We start from the raw sequence: 17,657 nt of genomic DNA on the forward strand, positions 1-17,657 counted from the left end.
TTGTGACCCCTGCCGCTACATAGATCTCTGAGCTGCCTTTGTTTTGTACTATAAGTCACTTTTCTTTTTTTGTACCTCCTAGAGGAGTTGTTGGAGGGCATTGTCATAGCTCTACTGGGTCACAGACTTTATAAAGAAGGAGCCTACTCTTGGTTTATCTTAACATACCATCAGAGGAACCCATATAATGACTCATGGGTCAACAGGTCCAGGGGTCCCCAAAGGTGTGGACGGAGTCGGCGAAGAAGGAATGACACGAAGACAGTCTTCAGTTGATCAGCAGCCTAGCCAGGATCTCTAACCAGGATCTCCAGCCAAGTTCTGGTTAGGAACTCCAGTGAAATCCTGGTCAAGTTCTGGTTTTTGTCTTGTTACATCTGTATTTATACCAGTTGATTTTAATCCTGTCAATTTCTATTGCAAAGGTTAGGGCATTTCTTATCTCCATTCCAGGAAGTAAAGATTATGTAGCTTAAGCGTGATTGTTTGTAGTTAAAGTGATTAACCGCCTGGCATTTAGTTAAGGGGTTGTATCCCCTCCCTAACCTCAGGGAAAAATCCCCACCTGGGAAAACAACCTTTCTCGGAGAGGTGACCTTGGTTAAAACACATGGCGCTAAGGAGAGCAAACATATTAAGAACAATATGCTATATATGCCAGGTCCCTTGAAACATATGCTGTGCAGATGTTTCTTTCCTGCAGCAACTGTGTCAAGCAGCAAGGATGGACCGGCTTCCGGCAAATTCCCCCTTTTTTATTTTTTAAATGATAGCGCATGCAAATCAGTGGCCACCTCGCAGATTGGGCCGTTTAAGACTCAGAAGAAGACTGGCAAGCAATGACAGTGAGCATAGCTATAAACATAGTGGATGGAGCGCACAAGGAGCCCCGTTCCTTAGAAGGTTGCCAGCCTCTTCAGTCAAGAGATTTCAGCTGTCCTCAAATTGTTGGTTTGATTGTCTTTGTTGATCTGGCTAGCGGGCGGCGTCACTGGCAACGGGCTTCCCGAAGCGTCAGTGCGTTGAAGGGCTGGATCATGGGTCCATCAGGGCCGAGCTTGATGGTGGTGTTGGTGTCCAGGGAGGAGTCAGCTATGCCCTCTGGGTGGGCTGATATGGATGATATCGAGGAGGAAGAGGTGGAGATGGAGGGTGGTGTGACATAAGGTCGGACTAGTCGGTCTGGAATCCACACAGGTAAGTCTGCATCCTGTGGAAATATACAAGCATAGCCTCTGCTGGGGTGGGGGGGGGGGCGGGGGAGGAGCGCTTACTTAGGGGAATCCTGTTCAGGCGCCAGAGAAATACTAAGGACTCCCAGAGGGCTGGTCCAACTCCTGAGGCCAGCAGGCCTTTTCATGGGAAGGCAAGTAAAAGCTCAGCTTGTCCCCCCAGGCAGAGAAGTTTCCCCATCTGTGCCGGCAAGAGTGGTTTTGGAGATTTTTTTTCCCCTTGCAGTCTTTTTTTTGTTTGTTTTAATTAAATCTTTATTGTTCAGATTACATTTGTTCCTCTTTTTTTTCCCCCCCATAACTCCCCTCCTCCCAGTTCCCGCCCCACCCTCCGCCCTCACTCCCCACCCACTGTCATCCATAGGTGCACGATTTTTGTCCAGTCTCTTCCCGCATCTCTCACTCCCCTTTCCCCCCCAAGAATAGTCAGTCCATTCCCTTTCTATGCCCCCTTGCAGTCTTTTCTTCCTTTTGTTTCCACCTGTTTCATTTCCGATGCTTCTCCATCTTCTCCGAGGTCAGCTGGACTCTGGTCCCCGGGATTTATGTAGGATTTCTCTATGATGACCAAGGCCTCTTTTATGTAGTTCTGCATAGCAGACATGGCGGCACAGATGGCCTGGCTGCCAAACTGGTGGGTAATCAGGCTGAAGTGAGAGAGGCAGTCCTGAATGTTCTCCTCTAAGACCGGGGCCGGCCTGTCCCTGTTGGGTGTTCTGTCTTGGTGGAGAAGGTCTGTGAACTATTGACACACTTGATGTGCGGCCAGCAGCATGTTCTTCCTCGTTGCCATCTCATTCCGTCCTCCGAGATGAGGTCCAGTTAAGTACTTGGCCACCAACTTACCAGGAAACTCGGCTTCACAGACATACCCAAAGTCCCGAGCCAAGTGAACGGCCTCCCCTTCTACTAAGGACGTCAGGAGGGTGACGCGTGCAGCCTTCCGTCTGCCGGCTGGAAGGTTCAGCCCAATCTTGTCCAGCTTCTCCTGCAAGGACCGAACTCCATTTTTAGACTTGGCTCTTCTGAGAACACCTCCCAGTAATGAGGCATTTAAGTACTCAGGCAGGGACAATCGCCTCTGGAATTCTGCAACTGTCACTTTGTATTTCGACGTGGAGCCCAGGAGGGACAATCTTCCGGGGACGGAGCAGAAGACCTCACTGGGGTTCATCACAGCCCCCACCAGCTCCTTCTGACAGGGGAGACTCAAGGCATTCTTGGTCATTGAAATGGGACCTCTGCGAATCCCAGTCTGATCATGCAGAAGCAGGGGCTGCTCATCCACCTTCTGCACCTCGTCCATCGGGTCCCCCATGTCATGAAGGCCCAGGTTCTCTGCCTGCCCCGCTGCGTCCAGGGCGTGTGCGTGGGGCAGCAGCAGGTCCAAGCGGTGGAAGCCATCCCTGCGGGCGCTCATAGCGCTGCCATCCAGCCTGGAGAGAAAGGGTAGCAGGCAGGCCGGGCACCCATGGTGCGAGGGCAAGCCAGCAGCCTCCTGGCTCTGGCGGCCGGGCCAGGCCTGCGGCTGACTACCGGCACCCGCCGGCTGGTGCAGGGGGTTGATGGCAGCATTCGCTTCTCCCAGATGCCAGTAGGGGTCTGCCCACTGGGAATAAGTCAGTGGCTGGTAGGGAGATGGAAAGTAGAGTGGTGGCGGGTATTGGGGGACTCCGGTATGAGAGAGGGGCTGCGCGGGGCTATAGAGATGTTGCCCAGCTGAGGAGAGGTGAGGGAGAGGCGGGTTCCTATTGCTGCTCCTGTCCTGGCCATCCTGGGGCGGCGCATCCTGGAAGCCTGGCAGCTGCGAACCTCTGGGCTCTCCGCCGCCCGAGGCTCTCTCCGAGCTCCAGGCCCCAGAGGAAGGCGGCAGGCAGCACTCTTGGTTCGGGGCGCTCTCACTCACCAGGTTGCACATGTTCGCTTCGACTGTTCCAATGCCAGATGTTGGGGTCCAGCCCCAGCAGGTCCAGGGGTTCCCAAAGGTGTGGACGGAGTCCCACGAAGAAGGAATGACACGGAGACAGAGTTCAGTTGATCAGCAGCCTAGCCAGGTTCTCCAGCCAGGTTCTGTATTGTCCTGTTACATCTGTATTTATACCAGTTGATTTTAATCCTGTCAATTTCTATTGCAAAGGTTAGGGCGTTTCTTATCTCCATTCCAGGGAGTAAAGATTATGTAGCTTAAGTGTGATTGTTTGTAGTTAAAGTGATTAACTACCCGCCTGGCACTTAGTTAAGGGGTTGTATCCCCTCCCTAACCTCAGGGAAAAATCCCCACCTGGGAAAACAACCTTTCTCAGAGAGGTGACCTTGGTTAAAACACATGGCGCTAAGGAGAGCAAACATATTAAGAACAATATGCTATATATGCCAGGTCCCTTGAAACATATGCTGTGCAGATGTTTCTTTCCTGCAGCGACTGTGTCAAGCAGCAAGGATGGACCGGCTTCCGGCAACGCTCAAGGAAGAATTACTGATTCATGAAAAGAAAGCCAGTTTGCCCACAATATAGGCAAAAAAGAATTCTTTGTGGAATTATTGGTTCATTTAATTGCTTAGTCTTTCATTCATTCTTTCACTCCTACCACACGTCAGGCATTATCTTAGGGACTGGAGACAAGACAGGACTTATGGGTGCTATGCTTAGATGGGAGCCCTGTGCTTGGAGTTCAAAGTTCTGTGGTTGCCATTTTTAGATTATTAAAATTTAATTGCTGGATTTGTATTTTGTAAGTGAAGTCCATTTGGACAGTGGGGTACATGATGGAGGCTCAGAGAATCCGTCTGTGTCTCTCTGCTCCCCTGGAATGAATCCTCAACTATCCACTCCTTGTATCCTGCAACCCTATAAGGGGCCTGGGTACAAACACAGGGAGAGTCAGGGTTGGGTGTGCATGACCTGCATGCCAAGTCATGGGCCCTGGGTACCTGTGAGGGTCTGTACTTGCCCCATAGTTGGAATAAAATATTAAGTAGCAAGTAAAAAACACTGTAGCAGATGAAAAGAGAGAAAGGCCTTAGAAGAAAAGAAAAACAAAACAAAACAAAACTTTCCCCTTGCTTTTGAACAGGAGCCCATGTTTTTATTTGTATTAGACCCTGCAAATTGTGGAGCTGGCCCTGACTGGGACTCAGCCCGTGGGTCCAAATCTGGCAGAAGAGGCAACAAACAATGGACAACAAGCAAGATGACTTGAGAGAGTCATAAGGACTATGAAGAAGTTAAACTGAGACGATGTTCTGGTGAGTGTGGTGCAGGGTGCAGATTACCATAAAGAAGATCGTTAGGGAGCCCTCTCTGACAGGTGACATTTGAGCTGCCATCTGGAGGAGAGGAAAGGATTAGGCCACAAGGACTATGAGACAGTTTCCAGTCAGAGGAAAATGCTAGGCTAAAATCTTTGGGGTTGGAACAAGCTTGGCAGGATCAAGGGCTAGATGAGAAGCCTGAGCAGAAGGAACCGAATGACCATGAGGAGAGGAGACGTGGGTGAGTTTACTGATGTAGGACTCAGCTGCGTTCTTTCGGGCCTTGCTGGCCATGGCCAGGAGACAGGTTGTGTCTGAGCCTGCCCAGGTCTGAAGGCTGCATTTCTCATCTGGATTCATGAAGGAGGGATTTTATTGCAGTGGGCTATCCCTGTAGTTTCCAACCGTGATTTAATTTCTTCTTCTGGATCAACATAGCCATTTTAGATTCTTGAAAATGGAGATGTTTTGCACAAAGACATGTCACTTAGGGAGGACATAAATAATCACGTGTGGGCCAAGGATCGGAAGTCCTGGAGAAAGCTTTACACATCCGATTTTATTTTCCTCCCCATCAGGTCCCAAGAATTATTAGATTTGTTCCGAAGATCACAAACTGTCACCTCATACCTCAAATCTGGGACCCAGACATGTTTTATGTGCTTTACAAGTTTCTCTGAACCCAACTGGAGAGCCCCTACCAGGGCTCTGTGGTCCCCAGACAGCTCTGTCCTCGTGTCTCCTGAAGTGTCTGCTCGCTCCTCTGCCCCTCATGCCTGGACCCATCTTCTGGATGGTTTCCATGATAAAGTAATGCTCTGGAGTAGCATGAAGCATAGCAAGGTGGCATATAGCTGACCCATGGAGCCCAATATGCAGCAGAATTCGATCCTTGAGATGTTTCCTCTCATCCTGTTTCCCAGCCTTTTCCTCTCACTGATCTTGGGAGGCAGAAGCAGGCAAAGGCAGGAAGAGAGCCAAGAATCCTAGTTCCTGAGCCCCTGGGCCCACCTGTCTGCTGGCCCCACTGTGTGGGCTCCATGTGTAGGATATTCCTGGGGGCCCCCTTAGGCCAGTGATGCATCCCTTGTGCCCTGCCTTATGGCTGCTCCTTTAAGGATTTGGGTTTGGGCTGGGAAGGAAATTAAGTAATTTTATTATTTTTCTTCGATAATGCTAAAATGATTAATCTTCAAAGATAAGTACTGTTTAGTGCATAAGGAGTTAGACTTGTTGATAATTATAATTTTGAAGAGTTTGAGTTTGCTGTCAGCCAAGTAATTAAAGGGGTGGGGCCAGGGTTCTATTTTGTTCAAGACAGTTGTGTTTCTGCTAAGAACTCTTCCCTGTGGGGCAAAAATGCCCTCATTCTAGGCCCATGCTGCCATGAAAGGGTTAGTTCAAGCAAGTAAAATAGCCCACTAGCCTGCAAAGAGTTCTCTTTTGCTAATTCTCCCCCTGGCCTTTAAATTCCCTCCCTCTCCCTCTGCAGCCCCCTCCCCCCCTCAGTTCTCCCATTGTTTTCGAGAACCCTCTCCATTGAGTGACTAATGCCCAGAGTTCTGGTCACTCCGTAAGAAGGAGGCTCCACTCCTCTCCCTCCTCTCAACAGCCCCCTTCACCCATTTGCCCAGGAGCCACCATTTTCCGAAACTTCTTGCATATACTACAAAAAATGAATGAAAAGAAAGAGGAAGAGAAAATGGAAAACTAATGATTCAAGAAATCACATAGCACGAGATAATTCTATTTTGAAATCACAGCAGTGGCACCCAGAGGCGGACGCTCCCCAAATTACTAGTGAAAACCCTTTGATGTATCCAGTGGTAAGAAAGCCCAGGGCACTTTTTTATTATTATTATGAGTGCCTCACATTCCCCAAAAGAAGCATTTAGCAGCTATTTTTAAATGTCTGTATGTGAGCAAGCCATAAAGAAAATAAAACCCTCAAACCCCTCCAATCCTAAATGTGTTTATTTGATTGCTGGCTTTTACTTAGAATAAAAAGCAAGTGCTTACAATGGCGTGTGAGGCTCTCTGAGACCTGTCCGACCTCATCTGCCAAGGCCTCCCTGCGCTTCCTGTGCCCTGGTCACACACACTGCCTTCCTCGTGGTTCAGGAGACGCTGGGGAACAGGGACCCTGCGCAGCCCCTGCCGGTGCCCCATCCCCTGCCTGGATCTCTTCTCTGGTTATCTGAGTGGCTCATGCCTCCCTTTCTTCAGGTGATTCCTCTCAAGTCTCCTGTTCATCCAGGCCTTTCCTTGCCATGCCATATAAAACCAAAGTTTTGTCTGGCCCGTGTGGCTTGTTGGTTGAGCATCAAACTATGTACCAGGAGGTCACGGTTCGATGGTTCGATTCCAGGTCAAGGCACGTGCCTGGGTTGTGGGCTCAATCCCCAGTAGGGGATGTGCAGGAGGCAGCTGATCAGTGATTCTCATCATTGATATTTGTATCTCTCCCTCTCCCTTCCTCTCTGAAATACTAGTACACCCACATATGGGAGTCAGTCCATGCCTCAAAAAGTTCATAAGCTAATTGGAAGGAACGAATGCAGGTCTGCGGACCAAGTGCAGGATAGAGATGTGGCAGGAATAGGGTTCACAGGAAAGGGAGTGTGCCGCTTGGCCTGGGCTCAGCCATGGAGAGTGGAGGACGACTGGAAAATATGCTTGGAGTGGCTGGCATGTCCTCAGAATAATTATTTGCCAGGTGCTTAAGGTGTTAAAAACTAAGTCCTATCCTAGTTTCATTTACTTTAAAATTTTTTTTAATGTGACTTTTCAATTACAGTTGACATTTAATATTATTTTTTATTAGTTCAGGTGTGTAGCATAGTGGTTAAACAATTCTATAATTTACAAAGTGGTCCCCTCAATATTAAGGAACATAAAAATTACTGTTTCTACATTTATTCTTTCATTCAGTCAACATTTCAGAGCTATGGATAGTCAAAGGAGTTGGACACACTTCCTCTACTCACGGAGAACTTGGCAGAATAATGAATGGGCTAGAAGTTACTAGGTCCAGGTTCTATCCAATGCAAGAATAACGACTAAGTCCTCCTTTACCTTGAGATTTGGCTAATGAAAACAACTCACCTTATCTCGTTATCTTATTCAACTTATAACAACCCTGTAAAATGTATTTTTTTATCATTCTCATTTTTGTAGATGAGTAAAAAGAGACAGAAGAGAGATTAAGAGATATGTGCAAGATCTCACAGCTAGCCCTGACTGGTTTGGCTCAGTGGGTAGAGCATCGGCCTGGGGACCGAAGGGTCCCGGGTTCAATTCCAGTCAAGGGCATGTACCTCGGTTGTGGGCACATCCCCAGTGGGGGGTGTGCAGGAGGCAGCTGATGGATGTTTCTCTCTCATCGATGTTTCTAACTCTCTATCCCTCTCCCTTCCTCTCTGTAAAAAAATCAATAAAATATATTTAAAAAAAAAAAAAAAGATCTCACAGCTAGAAGATGGCCAGTCAAAGCCATCTGTCTGTCTTTAAATCCTGCGTTATTTCTGTCATATCACTCTGTCTTCCTTATAGATAGCTGAACTTAGTATTAATGACTTCATAACCGGCCAGGGCAATTCCTCCATTTAACCACACTCATATGATATCCTGGAAAGAGACTATATTAGAACATTTGTTTTGAATTAAAATATGATCTTTAGGCCCTAATTAAGAAGGGAAATATGTTAAACATAGAATTTCAGTTGATCAGAGCTAGTTTCTAAATAATCATTTTAATCACCCTCTGCCATATTACCGAGGAGTGGGAACACAGTTTCAAAATCATAGCAAGAACACAATTTTCTCTGCTTCCTCTAATGTTGGCGCAACTAATATATTGCTTTTTAAGAAATAAAATATTTTAGTGTTTTAAGAACACTTAATATGAGACCTACCTGATTACCAAGTTTTCAGGTATATAATACAGTATTGTTAACTATAGATATTGGCTGCATTGGGTGAAGAGCTCAAGAGAGGGCCCTTAACTTGGAGCCCACTGTTTAAAACTCTTGCCTTTGGTCAGTCCTGCCTTCTAGTCATAATTCTGACCACTGTGAAGTTTACTTAAAAGCAGAATTCTAATTGCTTGCATTCCAAACATCTGGAAGGAAATGTTCTATGGATGTGGCATTATAAATATAAGTTATTCTTGTCAGTATTTACCACAAACACCAAGTTGTTCCTTTAGATACAGGGCCCATTAATCACGACGTAATTTTGACTAAATAAGAGCTCGAATGTTTGAGGACCAATCTGACCAGTTTCTCACCTGCTCTTTAAAACCACCTCTGAAGTTTGGCTTTCTTATCTTCCCTTTTATTTTTCTGCTAGGGTCTTCTTTTTTCCTCAAAGTCCCAGGATTCCTGCTACATTGCTCAGTTCTCCTCACCATCACTTCTGCTGGGCATTCCCTTCATTTCTCTCTCCCTTTAAGAAGTCCCCTCCATATTCCTCTGGTGGTTTACCTGCTCCCTAGTGTAGCACTCATATTATAGACATGGAGAGATGGCACCAGAATGTTGGCTATTCCCCTTCTAATGCTCAGTAGCATATGGCAGGGGCTCAAAGAGTATATTAAGAATGAATAACTGAATGAATGGTTGTTGGAAGCAAACAAAATGAAAAAAAATTGCATCTGGTTACTGCTATCTGGAGACTTTAAGAAGATTCCATAGTTCATAGTTCAGTTTCATTGACAGCCACTTTGTGTCAGTTTGTCCAGGCGACTTTTTGGTAAGCTTCACACACACGCGTGTACACACACACACACACACACGCGCGCACACGAACATTTACAACCTTCTCTGTTGTGGTAAAATTATAGGTGGTTTTCATATTCTTTTCCTTTGAACTTTTTGGTGGTTTTATATTTTCTGCAATGAGAATATTTTATTTAATAGTTATAAATTAATAACATTAGTTTTTAAAAATTACATTTTTAAATGTTTATTTTAAAAAATTTAATAATATTCAGAGGAAAAAATATGCATATTCCTAACACCCCAAGCAATCCACTTTTAGCGTGTTAACTTTATTCAATTCTAGTCTATTTTTTTAAGCGCATGCATTTTTTTAAAATATATATATTTTATTGATATTTTACAGAGAGGAAGGAAGAGAGATAGATAGTTAGAAACATTGATGGGAGAGAAACATCGATTAGCTGCCTCCTGCACATCTCCCACTGGGGATGTGCCCACAACCCAGGTACATGCCCTTGACCGGAATCGAACCTGGGACCTTTCAGTCCACAGGCCGACGCTCTATCCACTGAGCCAAACCAGTTTCGGCAAAGTGCATGCATTTTGGTATGTCGTTGTAATTTTTTTTTCAGTAAACATTAATACAGGTGGTTTTATGTTATATAATCTCCATAAATTTCACTTTTATTGACTGCATACTAGTGCATTTATTTGAATATTAATTGCAGAAATTACATTAGCATTTCCTAATATGTAACAGCAGCCCATCTGTTAAGTGCTTACTGTGTGCTGGTCATAGTGCTAGGAATAATCTGGTAAGCAAATGACCTTGACTTCTGTCACTACAGTAGGTAGCATCTACAGAAAATTTTTCATTAACTCCTCAGTGTGTAAGAGTTTTCTAGTGGTCACACAGCCTTAATGAGAGCATTAGAAGGAACATAAAATCCGGGTGTAAGCAAGGAGCAGGGAAGGTTTCCTGGAGGAAGTGAGACCTGACTTAAAGCTGAAACCTGGCAAATGTATTACAACTAAACAGGGGGAAATGTGGAAGAGCGTTCAAGTTAGAGGGAACAGAAGGTACGATCCCTCAGAGAACAGAGACACACTGTGTTGAAGGAATGGAACTTTAGTTTGGTCAGAGAATGTTGTGGCAGAAGAGTATGGAGGGGAAGAGAGAATAGCAAGCACGTGGGTGAGGAGCTGGTGGCAGAACTGAGTAGGGACAAGATAATGAAGCACTTGGTGTTCACATAACTTTTTTGTTTGCCAACTTAAAGAGTGGGGACTTTATCACAGAGGCTTGGAAAAGTCGCTGAAGAGTTTTAAATCCAGAAGTTGAAAAATCACATTGGCTTATTGAAAAGATCATTTTGGCTTCAATCCATGGGTAGAGGCAGAGAGACCACTTGGGGGGTTGCAACAAGTAATTTGGACAAGAGGTGTTAGTCATTCACCTGGCTTTTCCTTTCCCACAATCACAGTAACCATGAGATGAAATTGCATGCTTAGCTATCTTTCTGTGCTTGGTATTATTTCATTAGAACAGATTGAAACAAAGAAGCTAACTTTTCTTAATATTACAACATGTCAGTACCACTTGGAGGCTGAGTTTGTTCTCACGCCCACTGGCCAAGTCACTGCACTCCCATTGGTGGAGATGGGTGTAGGGTATTTTTTCGAGGATGGCTCTCTGTAGTCTGTATGGTTCAGACCAGATTTAGCCCAGATTTATGTACCCTCCAAAATGACATCATTTGCAAAAACTCAGTTGCTACACTAAACCAGCGCCAGCACTGTGTAAGTGATTTTGTTAAAATACAACATAATTAGGATGATTACACACACATTACAGGTATGTTTCACGGTCACTGGGTTAAAAGTGTTTACCTAAGGTCAACTACATCATTTCCCTAAAGGAGTATTCTTATTCTGTTTCAGATAAATCCTTTGATATTTCTAAAGTGCTTCCTTTGTAAGATTCCACTTTTCTGTCCAAGATTCTATTTATGGTATAGTATAGACCATCATGGGACTTCAAAGCACATTCATTATAACATTGCTGGTCTCCATTTTCTGGGAGTAGTGAGTGGAGGCAGAGAGAGTAAAACATGAGGGTGTCTGAGGCAGGAAGGGGTGCCACGCCCCTGGAAGAGTGCATATTTCTGCAACTCAATGCCAGGCTGGGGGCATTTGCCCAGGACTCCCTGTGCTCTGTTGGGGTGGACCACTTTGGAGACATAAAAATGTAACCCAGGCAGAGCTCCGCCAGAAATCAATAGCAGGAACAGTGATGGAAAGCAGATGGAGGCTCTGGCCCTCACTTGGTGAGAAATCCGCTGGGGGACAGAGAATGTTTGCAAAATCTTAGGGCACCATTGGGATGCCTCCTGGTTCATTTACAAGTCACCAGCCTCTGTTTGCCAATGGTTTAGTTTTGTTTTGATGAGGCCAAATTGCCCTTTGAATTTCTCTCAAAATTTTGAACATTTCCCAATTTTTGTTTGACTTACCAGCTGGAGGCCTGGAATTAAAAATCCAACATTAGAGAATGAGAAAATAGAAATCTTACTCTATGTTGGAGTAATGTTTGAGTAAGGTGCCTATTGCTGTCTGGCTTGAAGTTTATTCCCCAACTTGTGTAATGCTTGGCCTGACACAAATCTTGGGGTGTCATTTTATCTTTCCTCCTGCTTCTAGGTTGGAGGAGGTCCATACATCATGTACTTCAGAAAAATGGTGGTGTCTTCTGATATAGGAGTTCAGGGAGGAAGGTGCGCAACCCCATCTGTTCTCCAACTCATGTTTATAGAGTTAACCAGTCAGCCTGAATGTCATGGATTTTTGGAGCACATTCAGTTTGCACATAGCTTTATACTCAACAGTTTGTGGTTGGAAGGGAGGGACACAAAAATCAGAATTCATGTCCCTTTCCTTATAGGTCTCTGCATTTTTCTAGGTGAGAAGATGGTCTCTGATTCTATAAATATAGACAAGTGTCCTAACACAGGTTACAATGCAGTGGATTCACTATTTGGGGGGAAAGGTGGAGAGAAATTGAATAGGGAATGATTCCATATCCCCAGTCTAATAAGACTCTGAACTTACATAAACTTCTTTAAGTGGTTTTGATATTTCTGTGATGCCCCATGCCCATAGATATGCTCCCTGTCTTCTGCCTGAAAACATTTTCCCTCCAATTTTCTTTTTTTCTCTGTCTCTCATGCCACCTCCTTTGTTTTACTGCCAAATGTTCAAAGAGAAATTTAGATTTGTTGCCTTTCTTTTCACCCAGTTGCCCTCTCTCCCTCCTTCCCCTACTTCTCCACTCCTTGCACCTTGACTTCCTCCCTCATCTTGCAGTTACAACTGCTCTTCAGGTTGGTGATCCAACATCCTCTGCACAGTCTCTGCAGGTGAAGCCTGGCATCACCCTGAACCCTGCCATCCCTTAGCTTCTATGCTACTCTCTGAATTCCTCTTATACTTCCATCTGTTCCCTTCTCTTCTCTTCACATCCCTTCACTGTGTCCTTTTCTCAAGACTCTGTCTTTTTCTTTCTTTCTTTCAACAATATCAGTGCTTTTGGAGTCTATAACCATTTCTTGTACACAGGTGCCCCCAATATTATCTTTCCAGCTCTTACTTTTCCCTGAGCTCCAGACTGCATTGCCATCTGATTCTCAAATTCAGAAATATTACAAAATTGAGTCATTTTAGGTATCATGTGTCTTCCCTCATTATGGAGTAAATTCTCCAGGAACAAGGATTTATGTCTGTATTGCTATTGTGCCTTCAGTACCTAAACTCATGCCCAGCACACAAACTTTCCTCAGCACCACAACAGGGAGATCTTGGCTTCTCAGGGTTCCCATAGATCTAAGTTCACACTTGTATGGTTGAGCACCCCCACATTTATTGAGTATTACCTCAACAAATGTAAGTTGATCCAATGAGTAAATATTAGTGGCAACATTTATTGAGCACTTGTGCCTTGGAAAGAAAGTTTCTAAGCACTTCTGTTTTATTGAGTTTAAGCTGACTACTTCACAGAATCATGACAAGATCCTATGAGATTGGCACACTATTACCCAATTGTACAAATAAGGACTATGAAATACAAAGAAGGCACCTTTCCTGCTGCTACATGGCTGATGAGAGGCAGAATGGACTTCAAACCCAGGCAGGGCAACCTGAGTCCAAGCTTTCAGCCACTGGGATCTACCTGGATTCTGTGTCTGATCTCTGCCATTTACTATGTACTCAGCCAAACCTTTTAAGTTACCTGAGCTTCTGCTTCCTCATCTGTTAAAAGGACATCACTTCTGACTTCACAGTGTTATATGTCAACATATCTTATATGTTGGCTTTGCCAACAGTACAGTTCAGCATCAATATTCATCCTTGAATAAAGGCCATTACTATTAATAGAATAAAAAATGACATAGAGGTTCTGTTGGGAGTTACAGAGTTGTAAAACAAACAAACAAAAAATGAACAAATAAACAAAAAACAACGAACGCACATCCATCTATCCTTCCTTCCATCAAGTTTTTACCACAGTCTTATCAAGTTCTAGGCCTAGGCTAGAGACTAAAAGACAAAGAAGAGAAATCGTTTGGTGTGGTGGAGGAGGTGGGTGTATGATGAGATCAATGTAACAGCATAGTACAGTATGGGGGTGCTAAGCCATACAAGTATGAACTTAGATCTGTGGGAACCCAGAGGAGCCGAGATCTCCCTGTTGTGGTACTAAGGAAAGTTTTGTGGAAGGTTTGACACTTGATCTGGATTCTGAAATATTAAGAGCTTCTCGAAGACCTCAGAATTTCAGGAATAATATGAAAATAAGAGAAGTCCCATTCATTACTTGCCATCATATACTTCAATGGGATATAATCAAGGGATAGATTACTAGTCTAGACAAGAGAAATTACTATTGACTGGAGTTCTTGAGGAAGGCTGTAACAAGAGGGCCTTGAAAGGGAGCTTGAAGGATTTGAGAAGCAGAAAGAAGGGAAGAGTTTATTTCTCTATGTTTTCCTCTTGTGTCTAAGACAGGTAACGCTGGGAAGACTGGTTGAGACATGGTTCATCTGGTTACCCCACCCATGGGCACCTTAAAGTTGTCACTTAGGTTTACCTGCAATGGATGCCAAAGAGGGCTTCAAAGGTCACTGTTACATCACCAGCCTGGATAAGAAACTGGGGGCATTTGCTTACCAGAATAGAGAAGTGTCTAGGAAAGGAGGATTCTATTTGGTTTGAAGATGTTAAGATTGTAATGCAAGGGATAGTATCTGGAGTTATGCAGCCGAGTCTGAAAAAGGGAGGCTGAGACTCCACAAACCCTTGGATCTTTGGCTGTGGGTCTGAAGGAATCCAACAAAACATGTAAAATCTACCACTTCTCTTTTCTGCAATCTAGGACCTTCCCTCCTGGAAGCCTTCAGGAGGAGAGATATAAGGCTCCATGTGTTTCTGCCTTTGTAGTAACCTTTTTCTTTGCTGCGGGGAATGGTTGCTCATGTTTCTAAAAGACTGTTCTGAGGGCCCTCTGGGTTTCCAAAGATGACTGGTTTCTGCTCCTTTCTGAACTTCCTGAGGCTCCATTTGTGCTTTAGGGCCAGGGCTTAACATAAAGACAATCAAGGGTCTGAGTCTTCTCTCTCACGCCTTGTTGTGTCTTGGAGGTTCCACACAGAAGAACTTTAGTTCCATTTTGGAAAGGGAGTTATAGCTGGGTGTGGTCAGTTTTTGAGAAGTAGGTTGGTATCAAGGAAAGAGCTTTAGGTAGGAATAGGAGTCTTAGATTCTACTTCCTGGGTTTGTCTGTAATCTACAATACTTTCTGTTCCATATATCCTGGGCTTCAGTTTCTTTTATAAAATTAGGGCATTGGGCTAGATATTATCCAAAACATGTTTCCATGTTAACATTCTCTGATCTTAGTTTGTGTGTGTGTGCGTGCAAGTTTTTCAAGAGAGAATAAGGATAATATCCCATGAATATTGTCATCACCATATGTGTGTGCATTCCTGACACAGCTATGAGCCCCACCCCTGCCATATGCTCCCCACACTTTGTCAGCCTGGCTGTCCTTTATTGCACATCACAGCTAAGCACACCACATGTTCCCACGTACACAAGATGACTGACACAGACTGACTCTATGTCTTGTTCTAAGAGTGTTTCTTGAGGAATCCTAAATCCAGCCTGGTGCTGTGGAAGGGGAAATGTCAGAGTGGGTTTCTATTCAGCCCACACACATTTTGTGAAGCAAGTTCTAGGAGGGCTTTGTGAGGCTCCTTTTATCTGTACCACATTGTAGTAGAGTCTAGACTTGGCTGTCATTAGGGGTTATGTGGTGTAGCCCTTCTGAACCAGGTCAGATAAATATTGAGGCCCAAAGCAAAGTGCACTAACTACCTTCAACCATCCACTGGTAACATCACCTGAGGATGAATCATCAAGCTAATACGGTGGAACTCTTGGGAAGACAGATCTAGGATGGAAGCTTCAGGAAGGGCATATTTATGGCTCTCTGCAGGTAGTCCCACAGATGACCCTTGCTCCAGAGTGGATTGGAGTACCCCTTGAAATCATGCAGTCCCATCTCTGTGAGGCTCTCATGTATATGTACCAAGTGTTCCAGAGATTTGAAATAAGTGATTCAAGTTTTAGATCTACCACTTATATGTAGCCTTGGGCAAGTCATGTAACTTCTCTGAGCTTGGTGTTCCTGGTTTTTATAAGAATATATTGCCAACCATGTTCCTTCTTTCACAGGGTAGTTATGAGATTCAAAGGAGATCACATTTGTGAGAGTATGTTATTAATTTTATATGGTCATGTGACCATATGAAGACTACCCTTCATCTCCGTATGGTCACATGAGTGGTCACTTTTTTATCGCAAAGCTCTGCTATAAAGCTGTGTACTGCCCCTTCCCAATTAAAAAAAATTGCTCCTCCAGCATTCCTGGAAGGGCATTGCAATTCTACAAGCCCAGGACCTGGATCAGGAGCTGAGGTCTTATTAAATATAAATTTAATAATTTAACAAGTTGTTAAAATAATTTTGGTAAAAAAATTCTTAGCCAGTGGTTAAGATTTGTGAAGAGGCAAGGACTGACAATTTTGATGTGAAAGTTCAAGGAGTTCACTTAAAAGATTCACGTGTCAGAGTTTAACAATCCCTGATATAGAGATCAAATATAATAATACTTCTGCCTTCCTGGTAGAATCTGCATTTCTATTTCTCCCATCCTACCTTATTTTCCCAGTGCTCAAACATGATTCCAGTTGGCTTGTAGTTAGCAAATAACTGAGGCAATGTATATGTTTATGAGTGGGTTTGTATATTATATGTGTGTGCATGTATGTGGTGCAGGTGTGTATTTGTACCGACCAATCATATGTTTCTATTTTAGCAGTTACAATATAGTAATGAAGCACTGTTTATAGTGAAGGAGACACAGTGCATCTCTGGGGTAATCCCATTGTTGTGTTTTCTCCTTGACTGGCCCCTTTCTGCAGGTTAATTTTGGTAACATCGTGTTTTTTCTCTGGCTTAGTGGGATTAGCTGGGAAAATATAGATGGCATCAACAATTTGATCTCCCTGGATACCATTTGGTGGCCCTGTCTATTTCAATCACAGCCTTGGTCACACCTGCTTGATATATATATTCGGCTATTCTTGGCCCTTTGCATCTCCTTTCAAATTTAATATATATATATATAGTAAATTCCTGTCTGTATCATTCTTTCTTATCAGCACAAGGAAAAATGGTGAAATTGTTCTTTCTATTTTATTTATAACTATTTTATTAGCATGTCCTTCAGGTGCTCCTCATTCTTCCAGTATAAAGGGAAAGAGTTCTAAACACTGTGCTTTGTATTCACTTGCTAATTAGTGTATTTTAAATAAGTTCCTAAAGTGAACTCTGACATACAGAAAATATACAAATCATGGTGGATGGCTTTATAAATTATTACAGGATATTGTTATAACCATTAAAAATAGAATATTACTGCTAAGCAAGAAAACTTTCTCATGCCCTATTCTGGACAATAGATAAAACATCATATATCAGTTTTGTTTGCTTTTGAATTTTATATAAATGGAAAAAAATCGTATTTGTTCTTTTGTTCTTTTTGTTATTGTAGTCCAGTGTATCAGTCTTTTAATACTGGAATCTAGTGTATCGGCCTTTTCCTTTATGGTTAGTGCTTTTGGAATCTTATTTCAGCAACTTTTGTCTACACAAAGGTCATGAAAGTCTTCTTTTCTGTTGGTCTTTAAAAGCCTTATATTTTATCTTCGTATTTAGAACTACATCTAACATTTATTTTTATATATGGTGTGAGGTATGGGGTCAAGGATTAATTTTACATGATAATTTCTAAAAATAACTTTCATTCCTCACTACTTTTGTTATAAATCATCTG

The 17,657-nt window shown here is 43.6% G+C and overlaps 1 protein-coding gene and 1 pseudogene across 1 annotated transcript in view; one reads left to right on the top strand and one right to left on the bottom strand.

Moving 5' to 3' along the window:
- The window catches only part of LRMDA (leucine rich melanocyte differentiation associated), a 1,013,334-nt gene that overhangs the window by 859,946 nt on the left and 135,731 nt on the right, over positions 1-17,657 (top strand). The gene's annotated exons all lie outside the window — the stretch shown is intronic.
- Positions 1,719-3,150, bottom strand: LOC139021583 (transcription factor AP-2 gamma pseudogene; annotated as a pseudogene).

Source organism: Myotis yumanensis, unplaced genomic scaffold (genome assembly GCF_028538775.1).
Source record: "Myotis yumanensis isolate MYYU_CA2020_CCGP unplaced genomic scaffold, mMyoYum1.0.hap1 SCAF_13, whole genome shotgun sequence".
Lineage (NCBI taxonomy): Eukaryota > Metazoa > Chordata > Mammalia > Chiroptera > Vespertilionidae > Myotis > Myotis yumanensis.